The sequence below is a fragment of the Dendrobates tinctorius genome, unplaced genomic scaffold (assembly GCF_039654945.1).
Source record: "Dendrobates tinctorius isolate UK_male_01 unplaced genomic scaffold, ASM3965494v1 ptg000251l, whole genome shotgun sequence".
In the NCBI taxonomy this organism is placed as follows: Eukaryota; Metazoa; Chordata; class Amphibia; order Anura; family Dendrobatidae; genus Dendrobates; species Dendrobates tinctorius.
This window is the reverse complement of record NW_027361918.1, coordinates 11,903,082-11,919,234: the sequence shown is the minus strand read 5'-3', so window position 1 is coordinate 11,919,234 and position 16,153 is coordinate 11,903,082. Positions and strand designations below refer to the sequence as shown.

Here is a 16,153-nt window from a genome sequence, read left to right as displayed (position 1 = left end):
AAATATGGGAGAAAGGAATCTGTACTTAAAAAAAAAAAAAAAAAAAAAAAAAAAAGCACTCAATGGCACATTTGACTATAAGTAAACTGTGACATGGTGTGGCGTGAAACTGATAATGGCGTTCGTCGGGCATGGGGGATTAGCTCAAGTGGTAGAGCGTTCGCTTAGCATGCGAGAGGTAGCGGGATCGATGCCCGCATTCTCCAATACAATCTTTGGATTCCTTTTTCAGTTGGCCGAGTGAATTGTTTTTGCCACCTGCTCGTGGCACACACGTCCAAACCTTGAAGACTTTCAACAATGGCTAAATCAAGCCTTCGATAGCTCAGCTGGTAGAGCGGAGGACTGTAGATCTAAATTAGCAATCCTTAGGTCGCTGGTTCAATTCCGGCTCGAAGGAAGTTTTGTGTATTCTATCAGATGTTTTCAACCTTCTGGCAAATACCAGACAGCTATGCTCTTTCTGGACATGTAGACAGAAACACAACCGGAAAGTTTTTTCTCCAGTTTGCCTTGTGAATTCAAATCTTAGGCAGCAACAGTGCTTTTACTTTATGGAGATGCTGAGCACCAATGTGAAAACGTCTTCAACTGTAGCATGCTACCCAAGCAAAAGGAACCAACGTCCCTGGGTGGACTCGAACCAACAACCTTTCGGTTAACAGCCGAACGCGCTAACCGATTGCGCCACAGAGACACAAACCCCTGCCGAACTTTCGTCTAACAGCCGGACGCACCCACCAGTTTTAACCGGAACCTTAAACAATGGTCAGACACCATTTCCTCTAATGATTTTCAACAATAATATGACACAAGAAAGCAAAAAAAAACAAAGAAACAATTGCAGAACCCCAGGAGTACTCTAGTCGCCAACAAATATGTAATGGCTGAAAATTTACATGTCATCGACCTGAACACAAACAGTCATTAGAATTTTACTCTGTACATCTGTTAACACAAGCAGAGTGGCGCAGCGGAAGCGTGCTGGGCCCATAACCCAGAGGTCGATGGATCGAAACCATCCTCTGCTAAATTGTGCTGCATTGCATCTTTTTCTACAAACTAGCTAAGTTTTTTTTCACTTCCCCATTTTGGTTCTCTATATACAGAGAAATGGTTTGCTAGAAAATTGCTCGACTGTATTTGTAGACCATAATTCACATTGTGAAACCCAGCGGTCAATGGATTGAAACCAACCTCTGCTAAATAGTTGTGTTTTATAAACTTCATCATTGCATATCAACTGAACTTTTCTGTCAACAGCAAACGTGTCTCGGATCAAAAACACTAGTCAAAATCCTAAATCCCAGTACAACTCGTGCCAAAGGACCAGAAGGAGATTCGCGACCTCTCAGCATTTTCTATATTCAAACCAAACCATAAAAGATCAATCTTTTCGCTTGGGATTGTGCTGCATTACAACTTTTTTCTACAAACTAGGTAAGTTTTTTTTCATTCCCCCAGTTTGGTTCTCTATATACAGAGAAATGGTTTACTAGAAAATTGCTCGACTGTATTTGTAGGCCATAATTCACATTGTGAAACCCAGCGGTCGATGGATCGAAACCAACCTCTGCTAAATAGTTGTGTTTTATAAACTTCATCATTGCATATCAACTGAACTTTTCTGTCAACAGCAAACGTGTCTCGGATCAAAAACACTAGTCAAAATCCTAAATCCCAGTACAACTCGTGCCAAAGGACCAGAAGGAGATTCGCGACCTCTCAGCATTTTCTATATTCAAACCAAACCATAAAAGGTCAATCTTTTTGCTTGGGATTGTGCTGCATTACAACTTTTTTCTACAAACTAGGTAAGTTTTTTTTACTCCCCCAGTCTGGTTCTCTACATACATAGAAATGGTTTGCTAGAAAATTGCCCGACTGTATTTGTAGGCCATAATTCACATTGTGAAACCCAGCGGTCGATGGATCGAAACCAACCTCTGCTAAATAGTTGTGATTTATAAACTTCATCATTGCATATCAACTGAACTTTTCTGTCAACAGCAAACGTGTCTCGGATCAAAAACACTAGTCAAAATCCTAAATCCCAGTACAACTCGTGCCAAAGGACCAGAAGGAGATTCGCGACCTCTCAGCATTTTCTATATTCAAACCAAACCATAAAAGGTCAATCTTTTTGCTTGGGATTGTGCTGCATTACAACTTTTTTCTACAAACTAGGTAAGTTTTTTTTACTCCCCCAGTCTGGTTCTCTACATACATAGAAATGGTTTGCTAGAAAATTGCCCGACTGTATTTGTAGGCCATAATTCACATTGTGAACTCCGTAGATGTTCTTCAAATATGGGAGAAAGGAATCTGTACTTAAAAAAAAAAAAAAAAAAAAAAAAAAAAAGCACTCAATGGCACATTTGACTATAAGTAAACTGTGACATGGTGTGGTGTGAAACTGATAATGGCGTTCATCGGGCATGGGGGATTAGCTCAAGTGGTTGAGCGCTCGCTTAGCATGCGAGAGGTAGCGGGATCGATCCCCGCATTCTCCAATACAATCTTTGGATTCCTTTTTCAGTTGGCCGAGTGAATTGTTTTTGCCACCTGCTCGTGGCACACACGTCCAAACCTTGAAGACTTTCAACAATGGCTAAATCAAGCCTTCGATAGCTCAGCTGGTAGAGCGGAGGACTGTAGATCTAAATTAGCAATCCTTAGGTCGCTGGTTCAATTCCGGCTCGAAGGAAGTTTTGTGTATTCTATCAGATGTTTTCAACCTTCTGGCAAATACCAGACAGCTATGCTCTTTCTGGACATGTAGACAGAAACACAACCGGAAAGTTTTTTCTCCAGTTTGCCTTGTGAATTCAAATCTTAGGCAGCAACAGTGCTTTTACTTTATGGAGATGCTGAGCACCAATGTGAAAACGTCTTCAACTGTAGCATGCTACCCAAGCAAAAGGAACCAACGTCCCTGGGTGGACTCGAACCACCAACCTTTCGGTTAACAGCCGAACGCGCTAACCGATTGCGCCACAGAGACACAAACGCCTGCCGAACTTTCGTCTAACAGCCGGACGCACCCACCAGTTTTAACCGGAACCTTAAACAATGGTCAGACACCATTTCCTCTAATGATTTTCAACAATAATATGACACAAGAAAGCAAAAAAAACAAAGAAACAATTGCAGAACCCCAGGAGTACTCTAGTCGCCAACAAATATGTAATGGCTGAAAATTTACATGTCATCGACCTGAACACAAACAGTCATTAGAATTTTACTCTGTACATCTGTTAACACAAGCAGAGTGGCGCAGCGGAAGCGTGCTGGGCCCATAACCCAGAGGTCGATGGATTGAAACCATCCTCTGCTAAATTGTGCTGCATTGCATCTTTTTCTACAAACTAGCTAAGTTTTTTTTCACTTCCCCATTTTGGTTCTCTATATACAGAGAAATGGTTTGCTAGAAAATTGCTCGACTGTATTTGTAGACCATAATTCACATTGTGAAACCCAGCGGTCAATGGATTGAAACCAACCTCTGCTAAATAGTTGTGTTTTATAAACTTCATCATTGCATATCAACTGAACTTTTCTGTCAACAGCAAACGTGTCTCGGATCAAAAACACTAGTCAAAATCCTAAATCCCAGTACAACTCGTGCCAAAGGACCAGAAGGAGATTCGCGACCTCTCAGCATTTTCTATATTCAAACCAAACCATAAAAGATCAATCTTTTCGCTTGGGATTGTGCTGCATTACAACTTTTTTCTACAAACTAGGTAAGTTTTTTTTCATTCCCCCAGTTTGGTTCTCTATATACAGAGAAATGGTTTACTAGAAAATTGCTCGACTGTATTTGTAGGCCATAATTCACATTGTGAAACCCAGCGGTCGATGGATCGAAACCAACCTCTGCTAAATAGTTGTGTTTTATAAACTTCATCATTGCATATCAACTGAACTTTTCTGTCAACAGCAAACGTGTCTCGGATCAAAAACACTAGTCAAAATCCTAAATCCCAGTACAACTCGTGCCAAAGGACCAGAAGGAGATTCGCGACCTCTCAGCATTTTCTATATTCAAACCAAACCATAAAAGGTCAATCTTTTTGCTTGGGATTGTGCTGCATTACAACTTTTTTCTACAAACTAGGTAAGTTTTTTTTACTCCCCCAGTCTGGTTCTCTACATACATAGAAATGGTTTGCTAGAAAATTGCCCGACTGTATTTGTAGGCCATAATTCACATTGTGAAACCCAGCGGTCGATGGATCGAAACCAACCTCTGCTAAATAGTTGTGATTTATAAACTTCATCATTGCATATCAACTGAACTTTTCTGTCAACAGCAAACGTGTCTCGGATCAAAAACACTAGTCAAAATCCTAAATCCCAGTACAACTCGTGCCAAAGGACCAGAAGGAGATTCGCGACCTCTCAGCATTTTCTATATTCAAACCAAACCATAAAAGGTCAATCTTTTTGCTTGGGATTGTGCTGCATTACAACTTTTTTCTACAAACTAGGTAAGTTTTTTTTACTCCCCCAGTCTGGTTCTCTACATACATAGAAATGGTTTGCTAGAAAATTGCCCGACTGTATTTGTAGGCCATAATTCACATTGTGAACTCCGTAGATGTTCTTCAAATATGGGAGAAAGGAATCTGTACTTAAAAAAAAAAAAAAAAAAGCACTCAATGGCACATTTGACTATAAGTAAACTGTGACATGGTGTGGCGTGAAACTGATAATGGCGTTCGTCGGGCATGGGGGATTAGCTCAAGTGGTAGAGCGCTCGCTTAGCATGCGAGAGGTAGCGGGATCGATGCCCGCATTCTCCAATACAATCTTTGGATTCCTTTTTCAGTTGGCCGAGTGAATTGTTTTTGCCACCTGCTCGTGGCACACACGTCCAAACCTTGAAGACTTTCAACAATGGCTAAATCAAGCCTTCGATAGCTCAGCTGGTAGAGCGGAGGACTGTAGATCTAAATTAGCAATCCTTAGGTCGCTGGTTCAATTCCGGCTCGAAGGAAGTTTTGTGTATTCTATCAGATGTTTTCAACCTTCTGGCAAATACCAGACAGCTATGCTCTTTCTGGACATGTAGACAGAAACACAACCGGAAAGTTTTTTCTCCAGTTTGCCTTGTGAATTCAAATCTTAGGCAGCAACAGTGCTTTTACTTTATGGAGATGCTGAGCACCAATGTGAAAACGTCTTCAACTGTAGCATGCTACCCAAGCAAAAGGAACCAACGTCCCTGGGTGGACTCGAACCAACAACCTTTCGGTTAACAGCCGAACGCGCTAACCGATTGCGCCACAGAGACACAAACGCCTGCCGAACTTTCGTCTAACAGCCGGACGCACCCACCAGTTTTAACCGGAACCTTAAACAATGGTCAGACACCATTTCCTCTAATGATTTTCAACAATAATATGACACAAGAAAGCAAAAAAAAACAAAGAAACAATTGCAGAACCCCAGGAGTACTCTAGTCGCCAACAAATATTTTAATGGCTGAAAATTTACATGTCATCGACCTGAACACAAACAGTCATTAGAATTTTACTCTGTACATCTGTTAACACAAGCAGAGTGGCGCAGCGGAAGCGTGCTGGGCCCATAACCCAGAGGTCGATGGATCGAAACCATCCTCTGCTAAATTGTGCTGCATTGCATCTTTTTCTACAAACTAGCTAAGTTTTTTTTCACTTCCCCATTTTGGTTCTCTATATACAGAGAAATGGTTTGCTAGAAAATTGCTCGACTGTATTTGTAGACCATAATTCACATTGTGAAACCCAGCGGTCAATGGATTGAAACCAACCTCTGCTAAATAGTTGTGTTTTATAAACTTCATCATTGCATATCAACTGAACTTTTCTGTCAACAGCAAACGTGTCTCGGATCAAAAACACTAGTCAAAATCCTAAATCCCAGTACAACTCGTGCCAAAGGACCAGAAGGAGATTCGCGACCTCTCAGCATTTTCTATATTCAAACCAAACCATAAAAGATCAATCTTTTCGCTTGGGATTGTGCTGCATTACAACTTTTTTCTACAAACTAGGTAAGTTTTTTTTCATTCCCCCAGTTTGGTTCTCTATATACAGAGAAATGGTTTACTAGAAAATTGCTCGACTGTATTTGTAGGCCATAATTCACATTGTGAAACCCAGCGGTCGATGGATCGAAACCAACCTCTGCTAAATAGTTGTGTTTTATAAACTTCATCATTGCATATCAACTGAACTTTTCTGTCAACAGCAAACGTGTCTCGGATCAAAAACACTAGTCAAAATCCTAAATCCCAGTACAACTCGTGCCAAAGGACCAGAAGGAGATTCGCGACCTCTCAGCATTTTCTATATTCAAACCAAACCATAAAAGGTCAATCTTTTTGCTTGGGATTGTGCTGCATTACAACTTTTTTCTACAAACTAGGTAAGTTTTTTTTACTCCCCCAGTCTGGTTCTCTACATACATAGAAATGGTTTGCTAGAAAATTGCCCGACTGTATTTGTAGGCCATAATTCACATTGTGAAACCCAGCGGTCGATGGATCGAAACCAACCTCTGCTAAATAGTTGTGATTTATAAACTTCATCATTGCATATCAACTGAACTTTTCTGTCAACAGCAAACGTGTCTCGGATCAAAAACACTAGTCAAAATCCTAAATCCCAGTACAACTCGTGCCAAAGGACCAGAAGGAGATTCGCGACCTCTCAGCATTTTCTATATTCAAACCAAACCATAAAAGGTCAATCTTTTTGCTTGGGATTGTGCTGCATTACAACTTTTTTCTACAAACTAGGTAAGTTTTTTTTACTCCCCCAGTCTGGTTCTCTACATACATAGAAATGGTTTGCTAGAAAATTGCCCGACTGTATTTGTAGGCCATAATTCACATTGTGAACTCCGTAGATGTTCTTCAAATATGGGAGAAAGGAATCTGTACTTAAAAAAAAAAAAAAAAAAGCACTCAATGGCACATTTGACTATAAGTAAACTGTGACATGGTGTGGCGTGAAACTGATAATGGCGTTCGTCGGGCATGGGGGATTAGCTCAAGTGGTAGAGCGCTCGCTTAGCATGCGAGAGGTAGCGGGATCGATGCCCGCATTCTCCAATACAATCTTTGGATTCCTTTTTCAGTTGGCCGAGTGAATTGTTTTTGCCACCTGCTCGTGGCACACACGTCCAAACCTTGAAGACTTTCAACAATGGCTAAATCAAGCCTTCGATAGCTCAGCTGGTAGAGCGGAGGACTGTAGATCTAAATTAGCAATCCTTAGGTCGCTGGTTCAATTCCGGCTCGAAGGAAGTTTTGTGTATTCTATCAGATGTTTTCAACCTTCTGGCAAATACCAGACAGCTATGCTCTTTCTGGACATGTAGACAGAAACACAACCGGAAAGTTTTTTCTCCAGTTTGCCTTGTGAATTCAAATCTTAGGCAGCAACAGTGCTTTTACTTTATGGAGATGCTGAGCACCAATGTGAAAACGTCTTCAACTGTAGCATGCTACCCAAGCAAAAGGAACCAACGTCCCTGGGTGGACTCGAACCAACAACCTTTCGGTTAACAGCCGAACGCGCTAACCGATTGCGCCACAGAGACACAAACGCCTGCCGAACTTTCGTCTAACAGCCGGACGCACCCACCAGTTTTAACCGGAACCTTAAACAATGGTCAGACACCATTTCCTCTAATGATTTTCAACAATAATATGACACAAGAAAGCAAAAAAAAACAAAGAAACAATTGCAGAACCCCAGGAGTACTCTAGTCGCCAACAAATATTTTAATGGCTGAAAATTTACATGTCATCGACCTGAACACAAACAGTCATTAGAATTTTACTCTGTACATCTGTTAACACAAGCAGAGTGGCGCAGCGGAAGCGTGCTGGGCCCATAACCCAGAGGTCGATGGATCGAAACCATCCTCTGCTAAATTGTGCTGCATTGCATCTTTTTCTACAAACTAGCTAAGTTTTTTTTCACTTCCCCATTTTGGTTCTCTATATACAGAGAAATGGTTTGCTAGAAAATTGCTCGACTGTATTTGTAGACCATAATTCACATTGTGAAACCCAGCGGTCAATGGATTGAAACCAACCTCTGCTAAATAGTTGTGTTTTATAAACTTCATCATTGCATATCAACTGAACTTTTCTGTCAACAGCAAACGTGTCTCGGATCAAAAACACTAGTCAAAATCCTAAATCCCAGTACAACTCGTGCCAAAGGACCAGAAGGAGATTCGCGACCTCTCAGCATTTTCTATATTCAAACCAAACCATAAAAGATCAATCTTTTCGCTTGGGATTGTGCTGCATTACAACTTTTTTCTACAAACTAGGTAAGTTTTTTTTCATTCCCCCAGTTTGGTTCTCTATATACAGAGAAATGGTTTACTAGAAAATTGCTCGACTGTATTTGTAGGCCATAATTCACATTGTGAAACCCAGCGGTCGATGGATCGAAACCAACCTCTGCTAAATAGTTGTGTTTTATAAACTTCATCATTGCATATCAACTGAACTTTTCTGTCAACAGCAAACGTGTCTCGGATCAAAAACACTAGTCAAAATCCTAAATCCCAGTACAACTCGTGCCAAAGGACCAGAAGGAGATTCGCGACCTCTCAGCATTTTCTATATTCAAACCAAACCATAAAAGGTCAATCTTTTTGCTTGGGATTGTGCTGCATTACAACTTTTTTCTACAAACTAGGTAAGTTTTTTTTACTCCCCCAGTCTGGTTCTCTACATACATAGAAATGGTTTGCTAGAAAATTGCCCGACTGTATTTGTAGGCCATAATTCACATTGTGAAACCCAGCGGTCGATGGATCGAAACCAACCTCTGCTAAATAGTTGTGATTTATAAACTTCATCATTGCATATCAACTGAACTTTTCTGTCAACAGCAAACGTGTCTCGGATCAAAAACACTAGTCAAAATCCTAAATCCCAGTACAACTCGTGCCAAAGGACCAGAAGGAGATTCGCGACCTCTCAGCATTTTCTATATTCAAACCAAACCATAAAAGGTCAATCTTTTTGCTTGGGATTGTGCTGCATTACAACTTTTTTCTACAAACTAGGTAAGTTTTTTTTACTCCCCCAGTCTGGTTCTCTACATACATAGAAATGGTTTGCTAGAAAATTGCCCGACTGTATTTGTAGGCCATAATTCACATTGTGAACTCCGTAGATGTTCTTCAAATATGGGAGAAAGGAATCTGTACTTAAAAAAAAAAAAAAAAAAAAAAAAAAAAGCACTCAATGGCACATTTGACTATAAGTAAACTGTGACATGGTGTGGTGTGAAACTGATAATGGCGTTCGTCGGGCATGGGGGATTAGCTCAAGTGGTTGAGCGCTCGCTTAGCATGCGAGAGGTAGCGGGATCGATCCCCGCATTCTCCAATACAATCTTTGGATTCCTTTTTCAGTTGGCCGAGTGAATTGTTTTTGCCACCTGCTCGTGGCACACACGTCCAAACCTTGAAGACTTTCAACAATGGCTAAATCAAGCCTTCGATAGCTCAGCTGGTAGAGCGGAGGACTGTAGATCTAAATTAGCAATCCTTAGGTCGCTGGTTCAATTCCGGCTCGAAGGAAGTTTTGTGTATTCTATCAGATGTTTTCAACCTTCTGGCAAATACCAGACAGCTATGCTCTTTCTGGACATGTAGACAGAAACACAACCGGAAAGTTTTTTCTCCAGTTTGCCTTGTGAATTCAAATCTTAGGCAGCAACAGTGCTTTTACTTTATGGAGATGCTGAGCACCAATGTGAAAACGTCTTCAACTGTAGCATGCTACCCAAGCAAAAGGAACCAACGTCCCTGGGTGGACTCGAACCACCAACCTTTCGGTTAACAGCCGAACGCGCTAACCGATTGCGCCACAGAGACACAAACGCCTGCCGAACTTACGTCTAACAGCCGGACGCACCCACCAGTTTTAACCGGAACCTTAAACAATGGTCAGACACCATTTCCTCTAATGATTTTCAACAATAATATGACACAAGAAAGCAAAAAAAACAAAGAAACAATTGCAGAACCCCAGGAGTACTCTAGTCGCCAACAAATATGTAATGGCTGAAAATTTACATGTCATCGACCTGAACACAAACAGTCATTAGAATTTTACTCTGTACATCTGTTAACACAAGCAGAGTGGCGCAGCGGAAGCGTGCTGGGCCCATAACCCAGAGGTCGATGGATTGAAACCATCCTCTGCTAAATTGTGCTGCATTGCATCTTTTTCTACAAACTAGCTAAGTTTTTTTTCACTTCCCCATTTTGGTTCTCTATATACAGAGAAATGGTTTGCTAGAAAATTGCTCGACTGTATTTGTAGACCATAATTCACATTGTGAAACCCAGCGGTCAATGGATTGAAACCAACCTCTGCTAAATAGTTGTGTTTTATAAACTTCATCATTGCATATCAACTGAACTTTTCTGTCAACAGCAAACGTGTCTCGGATCAAAAACACTAGTCAAAATCCTAAATCCCAGTACAACTCGTGCCAAAGGACCAGAAGGAGATTCGCGACCTCTCAGCATTTTCTATATTCAAACCAAACCATAAAAGATCAATCTTTTCGCTTGGGATTGTGCTGCATTACAACTTTTTTCTACAAACTAGGTAAGTTTTTTTTCATTCCCCCAGTTTGGTTCTCTATATACAGAGAAATGGTTTACTAGAAAATTGCTCGACTGTATTTGTAGGCCATAATTCACATTGTGAAACCCAGCGGTCGATGGATCGAAACCAACCTCTGCTAAATAGTTGTGTTTTATAAACTTCATCATTGCATATCAACTGAACTTTTCTGTCAACAGCAAACGTGTCTCGGATCAAAAACACTAGTCAAAATCCTAAATCCCAGTACAACTCGTGCCAAAGGACCAGAAGGAGATTCGCGACCTCTCAGCATTTTCTATATTCAAACCAAACCATAAAAGGTCAATCTTTTTGCTTGGGATTGTGCTGCATTACAACTTTTTTCTACAAACTAGGTAAGTTTTTTTTACTCCCCCAGTCTGGTTCTCTACATACATAGAAATGGTTTGCTAGAAAATTGCCCGACTGTATTTGTAGGCCATAATTCACATTGTGAAACCCAGCGGTCGATGGATCGAAACCAACCTCTGCTAAATAGTTGTGATTTATAAACTTCATCATTGCATATCAACTGAACTTTTCTGTCAACAGCAAACGTGTCTCGGATCAAAAACACTAGTCAAAATCCTAAATCCCAGTACAACTCGTGCCAAAGGACCAGAAGGAGATTCGCGACCTCTCAGCATTTTCTATATTCAAACCAAACCATAAAAGGTCAATCTTTTTGCTTGGGATTGTGCTGCATTACAACTTTTTTCTACAAACTAGGTAAGTTTTTTTTACTCCCCCAGTCTGGTTCTCTACATACATAGAAATGGTTTGCTAGAAAATTGCCCGACTGTATTTGTAGGCCATAATTCACATTGTGAACTCCGTAGATGTTCTTCAAATATGGGAGAAAGGAATCTGTACTTAAAAAAAAAAAAAAAAAAAAAAAAAAAAGCACTCAATGGCACATTTGACTATAAGTAAACTGTGACATGGTGTGGCGTGAAACTGATAATGGCGTTCGTCGGGCATGGGGGATTAGCTCAAGTGGTAGAGCGCTCGCTTAGCATGCGAGAGGTAGCGGGATCGATGCCCGCATTCTCCAATACAATCTTTGGATTCCTTTTTCAGTTGGCCGAGTGAATTGTTTTTGCCACCTGCTCGTGGCACACACGTCCAAACCTTGAAGACTTTCAACAATGGCTAAATCAAGCCTTCGATAGCTCAGCTGGTAGAGCGGAGGACTGTAGATCTAAATTAGCAATCCTTAGGTCGCTGGTTCAATTCCGGCTCGAAGGAAGTTTTGTGTATTCTATCAGATGTTTTCAACCTTCTGGCAAATACCAGACAGCTATGCTCTTTCTGGACATGTAGACAGAAACACAACCGGAAAGTTTTTTCTCCAGTTTGCCTTGTGAATTCAAATCTTAGGCAGCAACAGTGCTTTTACTTTATGGAGATGCTGAGCACCAATGTGAAAATGTCTTCAACTGTAGCATGCTACCCAAGCAAAAGGAACCAACGTCCCTGGGTGGACTCGAACCAACAACCTTTCGGTTAACAGCCGAACGCGCTAACCGATTGCGCCACAGAGACACAAACGCCTGCCGAACTTTCGTCTAACAGCCGGACGCACCCACCAGTTTTAACCGGAACCTTAAACAATGGTCAGACACCATTTCCTCTAATGATTTTCAACAATAATATGACACAAGAAAGCAAAAAAAAACAAAGAAACAATTGCAGAACCCCAGGAGTACTCTAGTCGCCAACAAATATGTAATGGCTGAAAATTTACATGTCATCGACCTGAACACAAACAGTCATTAGAATTTTACTCTGTACATCTGTTAACACAAGCAGAGTGGCGCAGCGGAAGCGTGCTGGGCCCATAACCCAGAGGTCGATGGATCGAAACCATCCTCTGCTAAATTGTGCTGCATTGCATCTTTTTCTACAAACTAGCTAAGTTTTTTTTCACTTCCCCATTTTGGTTCTCTATATACAGAGAAATGGTTTGCTAGAAAATTGCTCGACTGTATTTGTAGACCATAATTCACATTGTGAAACCCAGCGGTCAATGGATTGAAACCAACCTCTGCTAAATAGTTGTGTTTTATAAACTTCATCATTGCATATCAACTGAACTTTTCTGTCAACAGCAAACGTGTCTCGGATCAAAAACACTAGTCAAAATCCTAAATCCCAGTACAACTCGTGCCAAAGGACCAGAAGGAGATTCGCGACCTCTCAGCATTTTCTATATTCAAACCAAACCATAAAAGATCAATCTTTTCGCTTGGGATTGTGCTGCATTACAACTTTTTTCTACAAACTAGGTAAGTTTTTTTTCATTCCCCCAGTTTGGTTCTCTATATACAGAGAAATGGTTTACTAGAAAATTGCTCGACTGTATTTGTAGGCCATAATTCACATTGTGAAACCCAGCGGTCGATGGATCGAAACCAACCTCTGCTAAATAGTTGTGTTTTATAAACTTCATCATTGCATATCAACTGAACTTTTCTGTCAACAGCAAACGTGTCTCGGATCAAAAACACTAGTCAAAATCCTAAATCCCAGTACAACTCGTGCCAAAGGACCAGAAGGAGATTCGCGACCTCTCAGCATTTTCTATATTCAAACCAAACCATAAAAGGTCAATCTTTTTGCTTGGGATTGTGCTGCATTACAACTTTTTTCTACAAACTAGGTAAGTTTTTTTTACTCCCCCAGTCTGGTTCTCTACATACATAGAAATGGTTTGCTAGAAAATTGCCCGACTGTATTTGTAGGCCATAATTCACATTGTGAAACCCAGCGGTCGATGGATCGAAACCAACCTCTGCTAAATAGTTGTGATTTATAAACTTCATCATTGCATATCAACTGAACTTTTCTGTCAACAGCAAACGTGTCTCGGATCAAAAACACTAGTCAAAATCCTAAATCCCAGTACAACTCGTGCCAAAGGACCAGAAGGAGATTCGCGACCTCTCAGCATTTTCTATATTCAAACCAAACCATAAAAGGTCAATCTTTTTGCTTGGGATTGTGCTGCATTACAACTTTTTTCTACAAACTAGGTAAGTTTTTTTTACTCCCCCAGTCTGGTTCTCTACATACATAGAAATGGTTTGCTAGAAAATTGCCCGACTGTATTTGTAGGCCATAATTCACATTGTGAACTCCGTAGATGTTCTTCAAATATGGGAGAAAGGAATCTGTACTTAAAAAAAAAAAAAAAAAAAAAAAAAAAAGCACTCAATGGCACATTTGACTATAAGTAAACTGTGACATGGTGTGGTGTGAAACTGATAATGGCGTTCGTCGGGCATGGGGGATTAGCTCAAGTGGTTGAGCGCTCGCTTAGCATGCGAGAGGTAGCGGGATCGATCCCCGCATTCTCCAATACAATCTTTGGATTCCTTTTTCAGTTGGCCGAGTGAATTGTTTTTGCCACCTGCTCGTGGCACACACGTCCAAACCTTGAAGACTTTCAACAATGGCTAAATCAAGCCTTCGATAGCTCAGCTGGTAGAGCGGAGGACTGTAGATCTAAATTAGCAATCCTTAGGTCGCTGGTTCAATTCCGGCTCGAAGGAAGTTTTGTGTATTCTATCAGATGTTTTCAACCTTCTGGCAAATACCAGACAGCTATGCTCTTTCTGGACATGTAGACAGAAACACAACCGGAAAGTTTTTTCTCCAGTTTGCCTTGTGAATTCAAATCTTAGGCAGCAACAGTGCTTTTACTTTATGGAGATGCTGAGCACCAATGTGAAAACGTCTTCAACTGTAGCATGCTACCCAAGCAAAAGGAACCAACGTCCCTGGGTGGACTCGAACCACCAACCTTTCGGTTAACAGCCGAACGCGCTAACCGATTGCGCCACAGAGACACAAACGCCTGCCGAACTTTCGTCTAACAGCCGGACGCACCCACCAGTTTTAACCGGAACCTTAAACAATGGTCAGACACCATTTCCTCTAATGATTTTCAACAATAATATGACACAAGAAAGCAAAAAAAACAAAGAAACAATTGCAGAACCCCAGGAGTACTCTAGTCGCCAACAAATATGTAATGGCTGAAAATTTACATGTCATCGACCTGAACACAAACAGTCATTAGAATTTTACTCTGTACATCTGTTAACACAAGCAGAGTGGCGCAGCGGAAGCGTGCTGGGCCCATAACCCAGAGGTCGATGGATTGAAACCATCCTCTGCTAAATTGTGCTGCATTGCATCTTTTTCTACAAACTAGCTAAGTTTTTTTTCACTTCCCCATTTTGGTTCTCTATATACAGAGAAATGGTTTGCTAGAAAATTGCTCGACTGTATTTGTAGACCATAATTCACATTGTGAAACCCAGCGGTCAATGGATTGAAACCAACCTCTGCTAAATAGTTGTGTTTTATAAACTTCATCATTGCATATCAACTGAACTTTTCTGTCAACAGCAAACGTGTCTCGGATCAAAAACACTAGTCAAAATCCTAAATCCCAGTACAACTCGTGCCAAAGGACCAGAAGGAGATTCGCGACCTCTCAGCATTTTCTATATTCAAACCAAACCATAAAAGATCAATCTTTTCGCTTGGGATTGTGCTGCATTACAACTTTTTTCTACAAACTAGGTAAGTTTTTTTTCATTCCCCCAGTTTGGTTCTCTATATACAGAGAAATGGTTTACTAGAAAATTGCTCGACTGTATTTGTAGGCCATAATTCACATTGTGAAACCCAGCGGTCGATGGATCGAAACCAACCTCTGCTAAATAGTTGTGTTTTATAAACTTCATCATTGCATATCAACTGAACTTTTCTGTCAACAGCAAACGTGTCTCGGATCAAAAACACTAGTCAAAATCCTAAATCCCAGTACAACTCGTGCCAAAGGACCAGAAGGAGATTCGCGACCTCTCAGCATTTTCTATATTCAAACCAAACCATAAAAGGTCAATCTTTTTGCTTGGGATTGTGCTGCATTACAACTTTTTTCTACAAACTAGGTAAGTTTTTTTTACTCCCCCAGTCTGGTTCTCTACATACATAGAAATGGTTTGCTAGAAAATTGCCCGACTGTATTTGTAGGCCATAATTCACATTGTGAAACCCAGCGGTCGATGGATCGAAACCAACCTCTGCTAAATAGTTGTGATTTATAAACTTCATCATTGCATATCAACTGAACTTTTCTGTCAACAGCAAACGTGTCTCGGATCAAAAACACTAGTCAAAATCCTAAATCCCAGTACAACTCGTGCCAAAGGACCAGAAGGAGATTCGCGACCTCTCAGCATTTTCTATATTCAAACCAAACCATAAAAGGTCAATCTTTTTGCTTGGGATTGTGCTGCATTACAACTTTTTTCTACAAACTAGGTAAGTTTTTTTTACTCCCCCAGTCTGGTTCTCTACATACATAGAAATGGTTTGCTAGAAAATTGCCCGACTGTATTTGTAGGCCATAATTCACATTGTGAACTCCGTAGATGTTCTTCAAATATGGGAGAAAGGAATCTGTACTTAAAA

The 16,153-nt window shown here is 40.7% G+C and overlaps 6 non-coding genes across 6 annotated transcripts; 3 read left to right on the top strand and 3 right to left on the bottom strand.

Moving 5' to 3' along the window:
- The first annotated feature begins 2,440 nt into the window (after window positions 1-2,440).
- On the top strand, window positions 2,441-2,513 carry TRNAA-AGC (transfer RNA alanine (anticodon AGC)). Its single transcript has one exon. It is a non-coding gene; the product is annotated as a tRNA-Ala (tRNA).
- A 417-nt stretch (window positions 2,514-2,930) lies between these two features.
- On the bottom strand, window positions 2,931-3,004 carry TRNAN-GUU (transfer RNA asparagine (anticodon GUU)). The gene has a single exon. It is a non-coding gene; the product is annotated as a tRNA-Asn (tRNA).
- Window positions 3,005-9,339: 6,335 nt separating this feature from the next.
- TRNAA-AGC (transfer RNA alanine (anticodon AGC)) lies at window positions 9,340-9,412 on the top strand. The gene has a single exon. It is a non-coding gene; the product is annotated as a tRNA-Ala (tRNA).
- A 417-nt stretch (window positions 9,413-9,829) lies between these two features.
- TRNAN-GUU (transfer RNA asparagine (anticodon GUU)) lies at window positions 9,830-9,903 on the bottom strand. Its single transcript has one exon. It is a non-coding gene; the product is annotated as a tRNA-Asn (tRNA).
- Window positions 9,904-13,950: 4,047 nt separating this feature from the next.
- On the top strand, window positions 13,951-14,023 carry TRNAA-AGC (transfer RNA alanine (anticodon AGC)). Its single transcript has one exon. It is a non-coding gene; the product is annotated as a tRNA-Ala (tRNA).
- A 417-nt stretch (window positions 14,024-14,440) lies between these two features.
- TRNAN-GUU (transfer RNA asparagine (anticodon GUU)) lies at window positions 14,441-14,514 on the bottom strand. The gene has a single exon. It is a non-coding gene; the product is annotated as a tRNA-Asn (tRNA).
- Between the last annotated feature and the right edge of the window lie 1,639 nt (window positions 14,515-16,153).